Source organism: Triticum aestivum, chromosome 3A (assembly GCF_018294505.1).
Source record: "Triticum aestivum cultivar Chinese Spring chromosome 3A, IWGSC CS RefSeq v2.1, whole genome shotgun sequence".
Lineage (NCBI taxonomy): Eukaryota > Viridiplantae > Streptophyta > Magnoliopsida > Poales > Poaceae > Triticum > Triticum aestivum.
Window position 1 is genome coordinate 732,800,425 of NC_057800.1, and position 8,006 is coordinate 732,808,430.

Sequence of the window (8,006 nt, forward strand, 5' to 3'; positions counted from 1 at the left end):
CCACCATCGCTTCTCCATAGCTCGTAGGTTCATTGTTGTCTAACAACATGATATCTAAGACATGATTACCATACCACTCAGGAGTAGTACATATCCTTGTCGACCTATGAGGTTCGATAGCAACTTGATCCGAAACTTCATGATCACTATCATTAACTTCCTATTCAACAGACGTAGGCGCCACAGAAAACATCTTTCTGTGTTGCGTCACTCTCTGGTTGAAGTAAAGGTTCGACAACTTCTTTCGAGAGAAACTCCTTCTCGAGAAAGGACCCGTTCTTAGCAACAAACAATTTGCTCTCGTATCTGAGATAGAAGGTATACCCAACTGTCACCCTTGGGTATCCTATGAAGATGTGTTTGTCCTACTTTGGGTTCGAGCTTCTCCAGCTGAAGCCTTAAGCATCGCAGCCCCAAACATTAAGAAATGACAACTTTAGTTTCTTGCCAAACCAATGGTCATATGTCGTCGTCTCAACGGATTTAGATGGTGTCCTATCTAAAGTGAATGCAGCTGTCTCTAATGCATAACCTCAAAATAGTAGCGGTAGATCGGTAAGAGACATCATAGATCGCACCATATCTCATAGGGTTCGATTACGACGTCCGGACACACCATTAGCTTGTGGTGTTCCAGGTGGCTTCAACTGTGTAACAATTCCACAATGTCTTAAGTGATTGCCAAACTCATAACTCCGAAAATCCCCTTTTGATCAGATCGTAGGAACATGATCTTATTGTTATGATGATTCTTAACTTCACTCTGAAATCGCTTGAACTTTTCAAACGTTTCAGACTTGTGCTTCATTAAGTAAATATACCTATATCTACTCAAATCGTCAGTGAAGATGAGAAAATAGCGATATCCACCGCACGCTTCAATTCTCATTGGATCACACGCATCAGCATGTATGATTTCCAACAAGTCACATGCCCGTTTCATTGTACCTGAAAACGGTGTCTTAGTCATCCTGCCCTTGAGGCATGGCTCGAATGTGTCAAGCGATTCAAAATCAAGTGACTCCAAACATCCATCGACATGGAGTTTCTTCATGCACGTTACGCCAATATGACCTAAGCGGCAGTGCCACAAGAAAGTGGTATTATCGTTATTAACTCTATATCTTTTGGCGTGAACATGTGTATTACCACGATCGAGATTCAATGAACCATTCACATAGGGTGCATGACCATGAAAGGTATTATTCATGTAAACAGAATAACCATTATTCTCTAATTTAAATGAATAACCGTATTGCAATGAACATGATCTAATCATATTCATGCTCAACGTAGACACCTGATAACATTTATCTAGGTTCAATACTAATCCCGAAGGCAGATGGAGCGTGCGATGGTGATCTTATCAACTTTGGAAATACTTCCAACACACATCGTCACCTCGCCCTTAGCCAGTCTCCGTTTAGTCTGTAGCTTTTGCTTCAAGTCACCAATAAGAGCAACTGAACCGGTATCCAATACCCAGGTGCTACCAGGAGTACTAGTGAGGTACACATTAATAACACGTATATACTTTGTTGAAGTTGCCAACCTTCTTATCTACCATGCATTTGGGGTAATTCCGCTTCCAGTGACCGTTCCCCTGACAATAGAAGCACTTAGTCTTGGGTTTGGGTTCAACCTTGGGTTTCTTCACTGGAGCGGCAACTGTTTTCCATCCATGAAGTTTCCCTTCTAGCCCTTGCCCTTCTTGAAACCAGTGGTCTTGTTAAACCATCAACACTTGATGCTCCTGCTTGATTTCTACCTTTTGCGGTCTTAAGCACCGCGAACAGCTCCGGGATCAACTCCATCCCTTGCATGTCATAGTTCATCACGAAGATCTAGTAGTTCATCACGAAGACCTTCGCAACGGTGCACAGTTAGGGGGAACACTTTCTTGAAATTATTGCAAAGGATCATCTTATTTAAGCTACCGTCATTCTAAGCAAATAAGATGTAAAACATGATAAACATCACATGCAATCAAATAGTGACATGATATGGCCAATATCATTTTGCTCCTTTTGATCTCCATCTTCGGGGCTCCATGATCATCGTTGTCACCGGCATGACACCATGATCTCCATCATCGTGTCTTCTTGAAGTTGTCTCGTCATCTATTACTTCTACTACTATGGCTAACGCTTTAGCAATAAAGTAAAGTAATTACATGACGTTTATGTTGACACGCATGTCATAAATAAATTAAGAAAACTCCTATGGCTCCTACCGGTTGTCATACTCATCGACATGCAAGTCGTGATTCCTATTACAAGAACATGATCAATCTCATACATCATATATATCATTCATCACATCCTTTTGGCCATATCACATCACAAGGCATATGCTGCAAAAACAAGTTAGATGTCCTCTAATTGTTGTTGCAAGTTTTTACGTGGCTGCTATAGGTTTCTAGCAAGAACATTTCTTACCTACGCGAAAACCACAACGTGATATGCCAATTTCTATTTACCCTTCATAAGGACCCTTTTCATCGAATCCGATCTGACTAAAGTGGGAGAGATAGACACCCGCTAGCCACCTTATGCAACTAGTGCATGTCAGTCGGTGGAACCAGTCTCACGTAAGAGTACGTGTAAGGTCGGTCCGGGCCGCTTCATCCCACGATGCCGCCGAGTCAAGATAAGACTAGTAACGGCAAGTAAATTGACAATATCGACGCCCACAACTACTTTGTGTTCTACTCGTGCATAAAAACTACGCATAGACCTAGCTCATGATGCCAATGTTGGAGATCGTAGCAGAAATTCAAAATTTTCTACGCATCACCAAGATCAATCTATGGAGTAATCTAGCAACGAGAGGAAGGAGAGTGCATCTACATACCCTTGTAGATCGCTAAGCGGAAGCGTTCAAGTGAACGGGGTTGATGGAGTCGTACTCGTCGTGATCCAAATCACCGATGATCCTAGTGCCGAACGGACGGCACCTCCGTGTTCAACACACATACAGCCCGGTGACGTCTCCTACGCCTTGATCCAGCAAGGGGAGAAGGAGAGGATGGGGAAGACTCCATCCAGCAGCAGCACGACGGCGTGGTGGTGGTGGAGGAGCGCGGGACTCCAGCAGGGCTTCGCCAAGCAGTACGAGAGACGAGGAGGAAGAGGGGTAGGGCTGCGCCAACAGGGGGATTGAATCGTGTGTTGGTGTAACGCCCTCAATGCGGCTATATCTCCCACGTGTCGAAGCACCACTTAGAGGCATAACCGCATTGAAAGCAATGTCGCAAGTGAGGTAATCTTCACACAACCCATGTAATACATAAGGGAAAAAGATACATAGTTGGCTTACAATCGCCACTTCACACAAATACAAGAATAAAGCATTACATCATCCAAATACAATCAGGGTCCGACTACGAAACCAAAATAAAAGAAGAACCCCAAATGCGACAAAGGTCCCCGATCAACCCCAACTGGGCTCCACTACTGATCAACTAGAACGAAACAACACAAAGGACAAGATCTTCATCGAGCTCCTCCTGAGCTTGGTTGCGTCATCTGCATGGACTCATCGGCACCTGCAAGCTGGTTTTGGAAGTATCTGTGAGCCACGGGGACTCAGCAATCTTGCATCCTCACGATCAAGACTATTTAAGCTTATGGGAAAGGTAAAGGTATGAGGTGGAGCTGCAGCAAGCGACTAACATATATGGTGGCCAAACATACGCACATGAGAGCGAGAAGAGAAGGCAAAGCACGGTCGATAAAAGTATGATCAAGAAGTGATCCTATAACAACCTACGTCAAGCATAACTCCAACACCGTGTTCACTTCCCGGACTCCGCCGGAAAGAGACCATCACGGTTACACACGCGGTTGATTCATTTTAATTAAGGTCAACTTCAGGTTTTCTACAACCGGACGTTAACAAATTCCCATCTTCCCATAACCATGGGCACGACTTTCGAAAGTTCAAATCCCTGCAGGGTGTCCAAACTTAGCCCATCACAAGCTCTCACGGTCAACGAAGGAATAGACCTTCTAGCGGGAAAACCCGATCAGACTTGGAATCTCGGTTACAAGACATTTCGACAAGGCAAAACTAAACCAGCAACACCGCCCGAATGTGCCGACAAATTCCGATAGGAGCTGCACATATCTCTTTATCAGGGCACACCGGATTGTCTAAACTTCCCGTAGGCCAGCCCAGAGTTGCCCCTGGTGGCCACCGGCGGCTGACAAGTTGGACCAACACTCAGAGGAGCACTGGCCCGGGGGTTTAAAATAACGATGACCCTTGGGCGCGCGACCCCCAAGGGAAAAGAAAAGGCTGGGTGGAGATTGGTAAAACCAATGTTGGGCATTGCTGGAAGAGTTTTACTCAAGGTGAACTGTCAAGGGGTTCCCATTATTACCCAACCGCGTAAGGAACGCAAAATCCGGGAACATAACACCGATATGACGGAAACTAGGGCGGCAAGAGTGGAACAAAACACCGGGCATAAGGCCGAGCCTTCCACCCTTTACCAAGTATATAGATGCATTAATTAAATAAGATATATTGTGATATCCCAACAAGTAAACATGTTCCAACAAGGAACAAACTTCAATCTTCACCTGCAACTAACAACGCTATAAGAGGGGCTGAGCAAAGCGGTAACATAGCCAATCAAAGGTTTGCTAGGACAAGGTGGGTTAGAGGCTTGGTTCAACAATATGGGAGGCATGATAAGCAAGTGGTAGGTATCGCAGCATAGGCATAGCAAAAGAGCGAGCAACTAAGCAAGCAAAGATAGAAGTGATTTCGAGGGTATGATCATCTTGCCTGAAATCCCGCAAGGAAGAAGAACGAGTCCATGAAGAAGACAAACGGAACGTAGACGAACGGGTCCTCACAACGCGATGTTACCGGATCCAACCCGAAGAAGCAAACACCGGAAAGAAGCACACAACATAGTAAACAACCAACACATGAACATGGTATGATATGCGGGATGCGGTATGCGATGCATATGCATGAATGGACAAGGAATGCATGAACCTGGCCTCAACTTGGAATCCCAAGTGTGCCACTGGAAAGATGAGATGAAATCGCTTGAAAACGATATAAAGATCACCGGAAACGGAGTTACGGTTTGGAAATGGCAAGCAATTCAAATATGGCACCGGTCTGCGATATACAACAAGTAGCCATCTAAATACAATAAGTTAAACATGCTACAGCACTCAAAAATGGCAACAAAATACATGGCAGGGATCCATTCATGATGCTTAACAAAAGTCTAGCACTAAGCTACGGCCAATTCATACATTAACAGGTTCAAACAAGCATGGCAAAAATGCATATGGTAAACAGATTTCAGACTTAGTGAAATTAACACTTGTCTGGAATTTCAGATCAGATAGCACTCTTCGGAGCATGAAAACTATATGCTACAGGACCTGAAAATGGCAAAGTAAAGCATGGCATGGAGCTACTCAAAGAGCTTAACAAAAGTCCCTTAGTGACCTTGAGCCAAAAGGGATCAAAAAATACAATTGTAAGCATGTGAACATGGCAAAAACATAATCAGGTTACAGACTTAGTGAAAACTAGAGCATGCTGAAAACAGATATCAAGTAGGCATGTTTACGAGCTCAATGCACTCACTACAGAGCAAGTCATGACAAACTAAGCATGCACTCATCAATAATACACATTATACAAGCTAGACATGGCAAGAACAACAACATAGCATGCACGGATCAACTACAACATCCTTGGCAAAATCGCAAACAAGTAGACAATCTGCCCAGATTCACGAAATGACAAAAGTAGAGCTCGATTGACTCAAGCTAGGGTGATCCATAAATGCAAACAAAGACATGGATGGATAGAGCACTACAAGATTAACAAAATATCCTTACTGGTCATCCTCAAAAGAGGCATGGATCACTAGGAAACAACATGAACATATGGCATAATGAGATAAACAGGTCAAGGACTTAGTGGAAATGCTAAATCTCTGAAATCAGCATTATCAAGTGCCTCACTTGGCAAGCTTGTGCTAGTCACCACACACATCACAAAAATACATGGGTTACACCTCTAGATAGATGGCAAAACAAATAACAAAACACATGTAGGGCTCATGGGCATATCATGCACACAATAATCATGGCAAAAATGACAAATATCTAAATGGAGCAGCAGAACTGACAATTATCTCAAGTAGCACTCTTCTAACAGCATTTCGGGCATCAAGATGAACTCAAATGAAAATGATGCAATGAGATGAAATGATGTACTCTCTGAGACGAACATTTTGATATGCTATATGCATGAATCGGAGCTATGGATGCAAAATTACGATGCGATGAAAAGAGGCATATGAATCTGGGAATTTCGGGGACTTAGTGAAATTTTTTACCCCGCGAGAAAGTCAACTGGACGAGATGATCCCGGGACGGAGGGATCCGGGCGGTGCGGGGCTGTGTTTGGATGAGATCCCGGTGGATCTCGTCCCGATCCACCGGATCTCACCGGAAAGGACGACAGCGGCCGGAGGGAGGTCGCCGGCGAGCTCGGCGGGCGTCGGATCCGGCGGGGCTCGGGCCTCCCGCGGCCGGATCTCGCGTGGTGGCGGAGGGCTCGGCGAGGGAGGCGGAGCAACGGCGGCGGCGCGCTGTGCAGATGGCCGGCGAGGCGAAGTGGCGGCGACCGGCGGGCGGTGGCGCGGGCGCCGGCGATCGAGACGCGCGACGGCGGAGATCGGCACACGGCTGCGGAGGCGCCGGGCGGCTCGGGCCCGTTGCGGCCTGGGGCGGGCCTCCCGCGGGCCGGGCAGGTCGCGTCGGCGGAGAGAGAGAGGAGGCCGGCGGGATGACAAGTGGCGGCGTCTGAATGGCTGTGGGCGTCGGCGGAGGTGATGTGGCACGCTCCGATTGGCCGGAGTGAGGTGGCTGGGGGCGGCGGACATGTCCGGGCGCGGTGGAGATTTTGTCCGGGCGCGAGGAGGACGAAGCTAGGGTTTCATCCGAGATTTTCGGGAGGGGAGCACCTATATATATGTAGAGGGAGCTAGGAGAGTCCAAATGAGGTGCGGTTTTCGGCCACGCGATCGTGATCGAACGACCGAGATGATGGAGGAGGTTTAGTGGGTTTTGGGCCACTTTGGAAGGGTGTTGGGCTGTAACACACACGAGGCCTTTTCGGTCCCTCGGTTAACCGTTGGAGCATCAAACGAAGTCCAAATGGTACGGAACTTGCAGGCGGTCTACCGGTGGTAAACCAAGGCCGCTTGGCAAGTCTCGGTCCAATCCAGAAATGTTTAACCCCCACACACGAAAGAAAGGTAGAAATGACCACCGGAGAAGAACGGAGCGCCGGAATGCAAAACGGATAACGGGAAAAATGCTCGGATGCGTGAGGTGAACACGTATGCAAATGAAATGCACATGATGACATGATATGCAATGCATGACACGCAAGCAATGACAAGGCAACAACAGCGAATAACTGGACGACACCTGGCACATCGGTCTCAGGGCGTTACAGTTGGGCTGCCCCTTTGCTCAAGTATATATAGGGGAAGGGGAGGGGCTGCGCCCCCACCTAGGGTTCCCTCCCTAGGGGTGGCGGCAGCCCCCAGATCCCATTTGGGAGGCGGCCAAGGGGGAGAGAGAGGGGCTGCACCTAGGGTGGGCCTTAGGGCCCATCTGCGCCTAGGGTTTGCCCCCTCTTTTCTTGAGGACGCCTTGGCCCTTGGTGGGAGGCGCCCCAGCCCACATAGGGGCTGGTCCCTTCCCATTATTGGCCCATGTAGGCCTCCGGGGCTGGTGGCCCCTCCCGGTGGACCCCCGGACCCCTCCGGTGGTCCCGGTACACTACCGGTTATGCCCGGACCACTTTCGGTGGCCAAAACCATACTTCCTATATATCAATCTTTACCTCCGGACCATTCCGGAACTGCTCTTGATGTCCGGGATCTCATCCGGGACTCCGAACAACATTTGGTAACCGCGTACATACTTTCCCTATAACCCTAGCGTCATCGA